We start from the raw sequence: 8,307 nt of genomic DNA, 5'->3' as shown, positions 1-8,307 counted from the left end.
TTGGCAACTGCAAGTCTGTTCTTCTATGTCTGTGAGTCTGTTTTGTAGATAAGCTCATTTGTGTCATATTTTAGATTCCACATATAAGTGATATCATATGATATTTGTCTTTCTCTGTCTTACTTTGCTTGGTATGATAATCTCTAGGTTCATCCATGTTGCTGCAAATGGCATTATTTCTTCTTTTTTATGGCTGAGTAGTAAGCCATTGTATATATGCACCACATCTTCTTTATCCATTCATCTGTTGATGGACATTTAGGCTGTTTCCATGTCTTGGCTATTGTAATAGTGCTGCTATGAATATTGGGGTGCATGTATCTTTTCAAGTTAGAGTGTTCTTCAGATATATACCCAGGAGTGGGATTGCTGGATCATATGGCAACTCTATTTTTAGTTTTTTGAGGAACCTCCGTACTGTTCTCCATAGTGTCTGCACCAATTTACATTCTCACCAACAGTGTAGGAGGGTTCCCTTTTCTCCTCACCCTCTCCAGCATTTATTATTTTTAGACTCTTTAATAATGGCCATTCTGACAGGTGTTAGGTGATACCTCACTGTAGTTTTGATTTTCATGAATAATTAGTGATGTTGAGCATCTTTTCATATTCCTGTTGGCCATCTGTATGTCTTCTTTGGAGAAATGTCTATTTAGGTCATCTGCCCATTTTTTGATTGGGTTGTTTGTTTTTTGTTGTTGAGTTGTATGAGGTGTTGGTATATTTTGGAAATTAACTCCTTATTGGTCACATCATTTGCAAATATTTTCTCCCAGTCCGTAGGTTCTTTTCATTTTTTTATGCTTTCCTTTGCTGTGCAAAAGCTTATAAGTTTGATTAGGTCCCATTTGTTTATTTTTGCTTTTATTTCTATTGCTTTGGTAGACTGACCTAAGAAAACATTAGTATGATTTATTAGATGCTGTAACTTTTATCTTGTTGGTGGCTTAGATATGTTTGTATTTCTCTATTCTTGAGCTTTTTTGCACAAGGTTAAGTTACTTAGAAACAATCCTTTTGAATCTTGCTTTTAAGGTTTGTTAGATGGGACCACAATAGCATTTAGTCAGGCTAATTTTCCCCACTACTGAGGCAAAACCCTTTCGAGTACTTTGCCAATCCCTGCATGATTTATGAGGTAATTGGTTGATGGGAACAGATACTATTTCTGACCCCACATGAGCAAAGACAATTGTTCCTGCTCCGTGTATAACTCTTTTAGGTAGTTCTTTCCCTACCTTGGGTAGTTTCTTCACACACAGGTACTGATCAGTATTCATCTGACCCTCTGAAGACCTCTAGAACTCTCTACCTGTGTAGCTTTCTTCTTTCCATTATTCTACCCTATGACCTCAAGCTGCCTCAACCTTCCCAGATGTCCAACTCTGTCTCCTCTGGACCAGCTCTGCCTGTGCTGCACCCTGAAAAAAGTCTCTCCAGGAAGTAAGCTGGTGCAATTGTAGGGCTCATCTTGTTTGTTTTCTTCTCTTAGGAATCCCTGTCCTGTGCTTCCTGACATCCATTGTCTGAAAAATCACTGTTTCTTACGTTTTGTCTGGTTTACATTTCTTTGGCTTTCAAAGGATGTTGCAATCATCCGTTGCATTTTACTGTGTCTGCCTCTGGCTCCAACACTCAGATTTGAACCCAGCGGGTTCAAATGATGTCATTAGGACATCTCTGGGCTCTGCATTGGTTTCATTCTCATGCATCTTGTGGCAATATCGACAACCTCATATTTAAGGCCCTCCAGTTTAAGTCCAGCAGAAAAGAGAGTGGCCCTGCTTTGTCTCAGCAGGAATCTAATTGCCTCTCCTTGGCTGGATTTGTTTACTTATCTATCCCTTAACCATTTACTTGTCAGGAATGGTGTCAGCTCCACCTGAGTCACATGGTGAAAGAAGAGGAAGAAAAGATTGGGGTGACAAAAATCAGAGAAAAGGATACTGGCAGAAAAGTCAACATGTTATTACAGCCACTTAGCCATGGTCCTTCAGGAGAGTCCTGGAGTTGATGTAGCTGTCTCTGGATTCTTAGGATACTGTGTCATCTTCATACATAGAGCTTTCTTTTAGCAAAATCTGCTGTTCCTCTTGAAACTGAGCCACATTGATGGGGTTGATGATTGATAATTTAGAATCATCCTGAGGTTTCCATGATAAAAGCAGCTACAAACATTTAAAGCCTGGTACACACTCATCAACATCCAGAAACTTCTTTGGATATAAACTTTTTAAAACTTTTTAAAATTGAAGTATAGTTGATGTATAATATTATATGTTACACGTGTACAGTATAGTGATTCACAATTTCTAAAGGTTATACTCCATTATAGTTATTATAAAATAGCTTATTTTATGCATAATAGTTTAATAGTTTGTACCTCTTAATCCCCTACCCCTATATTGCCCCTCTCCCCTTCACACTCCCCACTGGTAACCACTGGTTTGTTCTCTATATCTGTGAGTCTGTTACTTTTTTGTTATATTCACTAGTTTGTTGTATTTTTAGATTCCACATATAAGTGATATCATACTGTATTGTCTTGCTCAGTCTGACTTATTTCACTTAGCATAATAACCTTCAAGTCCATCCCTGTTGCTGCAAATGGCAAAATTCCATCCTTTTTTATGACTGAGTAATATTCCATTGTATATATGTACCACATCTTCTTTGTCCATTCGCCTGTTGATGGACACTTGGGTTGCTTCCTTGTCTTGGCTATTGTAAATAACGCTGGATATAAACTTTTGAGATTTATGATTCTGTTGAACCCAGGGCAATTCAACAAAGCGAAGTTGAATAGTCCGTAGTTCTCTCTGCTAAGTCTATGTCTATTTTGATGTGGTCACTATAACAAATCAGAAATTCAGTTTCCAGTTTTCTTTAGTCACGTGTCACCTCAGTACAGTCTCATCAGCCCCTGGAGTCAGGCTGCTCTGTGCTTTGCAATATTAAAAAATCGTGAAAAAATTTCTCCAAATGTCTATGGTGCGATGATCTGGGTCTATTTAAGTAAGTTTAAAAGTCTTCACACAACTTCTATTCACCTTCTTTTGAATAGTACCTAAAAATTGTGAATTTTAAGAGCATGAGTTGAAAATTCAGAGTTTAGATCACACTGCAATGGGGTCTGTCTTACAGTTTGTCTCAGCACAAAGTACCCAATGGTGAGGAAACTGAAGCTTCCGTTTCAGGGCAAACTTCCGTCTTGACTTGAATTTCCTCTCAGTCCTTTATAATTTTGCCTTTCCCTTTCATTGTAGAGCCCCATCTGACCTTTCCCATGTTTATGCCAAACTACTCAAATTCTTTCAGACAGGCGGCTGAGCCTGCCAGTTCCTGTGTGTGAGCTCATCGGTAAGGTGTTTGTTTTGTTGAACATCCTGAGCTGGCTGGTTCAGGTGAGCTGCATTGCCTGGAGGGCCCCATGTTAGATGCCCCTGCTCTGTACCACTCATTATGCACAGGAGGAAAAAGAGGGGTAAAGTGACTGACTCAGGTTGATCGGTGAGGAGTGGCTTGGCAAGGCTCCAAGCTTCCTGCTTCCTCAGCCAGGAGATTTTCAGCAGTGGGATTTGGAGCAGAGAGATGTGCATGCTGTCTTTAGCTCCACCATGTACCAGCCATGACTTTGAGCAGGGTATTTAACCCTCTGAGTTTTGTTTCCATCTATAAAATTGGAGCTGTACCACCTACTTGACAGTGCTGTTGTGAGGATTAATTGATGCATGCAACTTTTGTAAATCACCTGGCAGAGCAGTTCCCTTTCCTATTGATCTTTGCCTCTCATCTGAGCTTTCTCGGGGCAGGAATCAATTCCTCTGAAGAGAATAACCCTTGTGGAGACAGATGAAACTGGTCTCTGAATCAGTCAAGCTCTGGCCTTGCTGGTTCAGACTTGCTGGGCTCCCTAGCCCAAGATACCAGCAACTGTGACCCTGGCAATATTGTGGATGACCATGCTAGGTAATGCACACCAGGACAGATGGGACTAAGCTTGGATAGTTTGAGAAAGGCCAAAGTTTCCCCAGAGATTTCTTTAAAAGGCCCAAAACCTTTATAGTCCCACAAAAAGGTTTCTGTATCAGAATATTTTATATGAATTTAAGGCAAGCTTGAAAGAAATTATTTTACATTCATTGACAAGACTATTTTCCTAACTCATTTTTTTCTTCAATTTTAAAAATTGAAGTAGAGTTGATTTACAGTGTTGTGGTAATCTCTGCTGTACAGCAAAGTGACTCAGTTATAGACATACTTATATATTTTTATATTCTTTTCCATTATGGTTTATCACAGGATATTGAATATAGTTCCCTGTGCTATATATTAGGACCTTGCTGTTTACCCATTCTAAATGTAATAGCTTGCATCTACCAACCCCAAACTCCCAGTCCATCCCTCTCCCTCCCCCACTCCCCCTTGGCAACCACAATTCTGTTCTCTATGTCTGTGAGTCTGTTTCTGTTTTGTAGATAGGTTCATTGTGCCATAGTTTAGATTCCACATATAAGTGATATCGTATGGTATTTGTCTTTCTCTTTCTGACTTACGTCACTTAGTATGATAATCCCTAGCTGCATCCATGTTGCTGCAAAGGGCATTATTTCATTCCTTTTTAATGGCCATTGTGTATATGTACCACATCTTCTTTATCAATTCATCAGCTGATGGACTTTAGGTTGTTTCCATGTTTTGGCTATTGTGACTAGTGCTACTATGAACACAGGGGTGCATGTATCTTTTTGCTTTTTTGGTTTTTTTTAATATACTGTTTTATATTTGCTTCAAACAGTAGATTATGTTTTTTTGTTGTTTAGTTTTTTAATCTTTATGGGAGTATAATTGCTTTACAATGTTGTGTTAGTTTCTGCCACACAACAAAATGAATCAGCTATATGTATACATATATCCCCATATCCCCTCTCTTGAGCCTCCCTCCCACCCTCCCTATCCCACCCCTCTAGGTGGTCACAAAGCATCGAGCTGATCTCCCTGTGCTATGCAACAGCTTCCCACTAGCCATCCATATTATATTTGACATATTATATATGTCAATGCTACTCTCTCACTTTGTCCCAGCTTCCCCTTCCCCATGTCCTCAAGCCCCTTCTCTACGTCTGTTTTTATTCCTGCCCTGCCACCAGGTTCATCAGTACCATTTTTTTAGATTCCATATATGTGTGTTAGCATACAGTATTTGTTTTTTTCTTTCTTACTTCACTCTGTATGACAGACTCTAGGTCCATCCACCTCACTACAAGTAACTCAATTTCATTCCTTTTTATGGATGAGTAATATTCCATTGTATATATGTGCCACTTTTTTTTTTTTTTTTTTGTGGTATGCAGGCCTCTCACTGTTGTGGCCTCTCCCGTTGCGGAGCACAGGCTCCAGACGCGCAGGCTCAGTGGCCATGGCTCATGGGCCCAGCTACTCCGCGGCACGTGGGATCCTTCCAGACTGGGGCACGAACCCGTGTCCCCTGCATCGGCAGGCGGACTCTCAACCGCTCCGCCACCAGGGAAGCCCCACTTCTTCTTTATCCATTCATCTGTCAATGGACATCTAGGTTGCTTCCATGTCCTGGCTATTGTAAATAGTGCTGCAATGAACATTGTGGTACATGTATCTTTTTGAATTATGTTTTTCTCAGGGTATATGCCCAGTAGTAGGATTGCTGGGTCATATGGTAGTTGTATTTTTAGATTTTTAAGGAACCTTCATACTGTTCTCCATAGTGGCTGTATCAATTTACATTCCCACCAACAGTGCAAGAGGGTTCCCTCTTCTCCACACCCTCTCCAGCATTTATTGTTTGTAGATGTTTTGATGATGGCCATTCTGACCAGTGTGAGGGATCCCTCATTGTACTTTTGATTTGCATTTCTCTAATGATTAGTGATGCTGAGCATCTTTTCATGTGTTTGTTGGCAATCTTTATGTCTTCTTTGGAGAACTGTCTATTTAGGTCTTCCACCCATTTTTGGATTGGGTTGTTTTTTTTTTTGATATTGAGCTGCATGAGCTGCTTGTATATTTTGGAGATTGATTCTTTGTCAGTTGCTTCATTTGCAAATATTTTCTCCCATTCTGAGGGTTGGCTTTTCATCTTGTTTATGGTTTCCTTTGCAAAAGCTTTGAAGTTTCATTAGGTCCCATTCATTTATTTTTTATTTCCATTACTCTAGGAGGTGGGTCAAAAAAGATCTTGCTGTGATTTGTCATATAGTGTTGTGCCTCTGTTTTCCTCTAAGAGTTTTATGGTGTCTGGCCTTACATTTAGGTCTTTAATCCATTTTGAGTTTATTTTTGTGTATGTTGTTAGGAAGTGTTCTAATTTCATTCTTTTGCATGTAGCTTAGAGTTTTTTCCAGGTATATTCCTAGGAGTGGGATTGCTGGATCATATGGTAATTGTATTCAATATTTTTAGTTTTCTGAGGAACCTCCATAATGTTTTCCATAATGGTTGTACCAACTTACATTCCCACCAACAGTGTAGGAGGGTTTCCTTTTCTCCACACCCTCTCCAGCATTCAATTGTAGACTTTTTAATGATGGCCATTCTGACCCTTATTTTAAAATGCAAAGGTAACAAGAAAAGAGCATTCTGCACATTTATTTAGATTCTGACTTCTCCATTTCTAAGGAGACAGGGACATTGCTTTTTCTCCTCTGTAGCTTATCACCTTGATTAGCCTTATTGTCTTTGCATAATGGTCTCTCCTGAAGCCCTGAGTGCCAGCCACTTTGACAGATGTAGTGCTATGGACTGAATGTGTCTCCCACAAATTCAAATGCTGAAGTCTTAATCACTGATGTAATGGTATTTATCTTTATTTTGTATTGGAGTACAGTTGATTTACAATGTTGTGTTAGTTTCAGGTGTACTGCAAAGTGATTCTGTTATACATATCTATTCTTTTTCAAATTCTTTTCCCATTTAGGTTGTTACAGACTATTGAGCAGAGTTCCCTGTGCTATATAGTCCTTGCTTGTTGTCTATTTTAAATGTAGTACTGTGTATATGTCAATCCCAAACTCCCAATTTATCCCTCCCCCACCACCTTTCCCCTTTGGTAACCATAAGTTTGTTTTCTAAGTCTGAGTCTGTTTCTGTTTTGTAAATAAGTTCATTTGTATAATTTTTTTTTTTTTAGCTTTCCCATATAAGCGATATCATATGATATTTGTCTTTCTCTGATTTACTTCACCTATTATGATAATCTCCAGGTCTATTCATGTTGCTGTGAATGGCAGTATGGCATTATTTCATTATTTTTAATGGCTGAATAATATTCCATTGTATGTATGTACCGCATCTTCCTTATCCATTCCTCTGTTGATGGACATTTAGGTTGCACTTAGGGACATTTATGTTCCCTTTCCTCCACACCCACTCCAGCATTTATTGTTTGTAGACTTTTTGATGATGGCCATTCTGACTGGTGTGAGGTGATGTCTCATTGTAGTTTTGATTTGCATTTCTTTAATAATCAGCAATGTTGAGCATCTTCTCACGTGCCTGTTGGCCACCTGTATGTTTTCTTTGGAGAAATGTCTATTCAGGTCTCTGTCCACTTTCTGATTGGGTTGTTTGTTTTTGTGATATTGAGATGCATGAGCTGTCTGTAAATTTTGGAAATGAATCTCTTCTCGGTAACAATGTTTGCAAATATTTTCTCCCATTCTGTGGGTTGTCTTTTCATTTTTTTTATGGTTTCCTTTGTGTGCAAAAAAGCTTTTGAGTTTAATTAGGTCCCATTTGTTTATTTTTGTCTTTATCTCCATTGCTCAAGGAGACAGATGAAAAAAGATATTGTGCCATTTATGTCAAAAATTGTTCTGCCTATGTTTTCCTCTAAGAGCTTTATAGTATTAGGTCTTACATTTAGGTCTTTAATCCATTTTGAGTTTGTTTTTGTGTATGGTGTTAAAGAATGTTCTAATTTCATTCTTTTACATGTAGCTGTCCAGTTTTCCCAGCACCATTTATTGAAGAGACTGTCTTTTCCCCAATGTAATGGTATTTGGAGGTAGGGTCTTTGGGAGGTAACTGGGTTTGGATGAGGTCATGGGGTGGAGTCCCCACAATGGGATTAGTGCCTTTAAAAGGGGATGGAGGGACCAGAGCTTGCTCTGTACTCTCCACCATGTGAGGACACATGGCTGTCTGCAAATCAGGAAGAAGGTTCTCACCAGACAGTGGATCTGCTGGTACCTTGATCTTAGAATTCCCAGCATCCAGAATTGTGAGAAGTACTTTGTTGTATAAGCCACCCAGCCTATGGTAATTTGTTAT

Source organism: Globicephala melas, chromosome 2, assembly GCF_963455315.2.
Source record: "Globicephala melas chromosome 2, mGloMel1.2, whole genome shotgun sequence".
In the NCBI taxonomy this organism is placed as follows: Eukaryota; Metazoa; Chordata; class Mammalia; order Artiodactyla; family Delphinidae; genus Globicephala; species Globicephala melas.
This window is presented reverse-complemented; position numbering follows the sequence as displayed.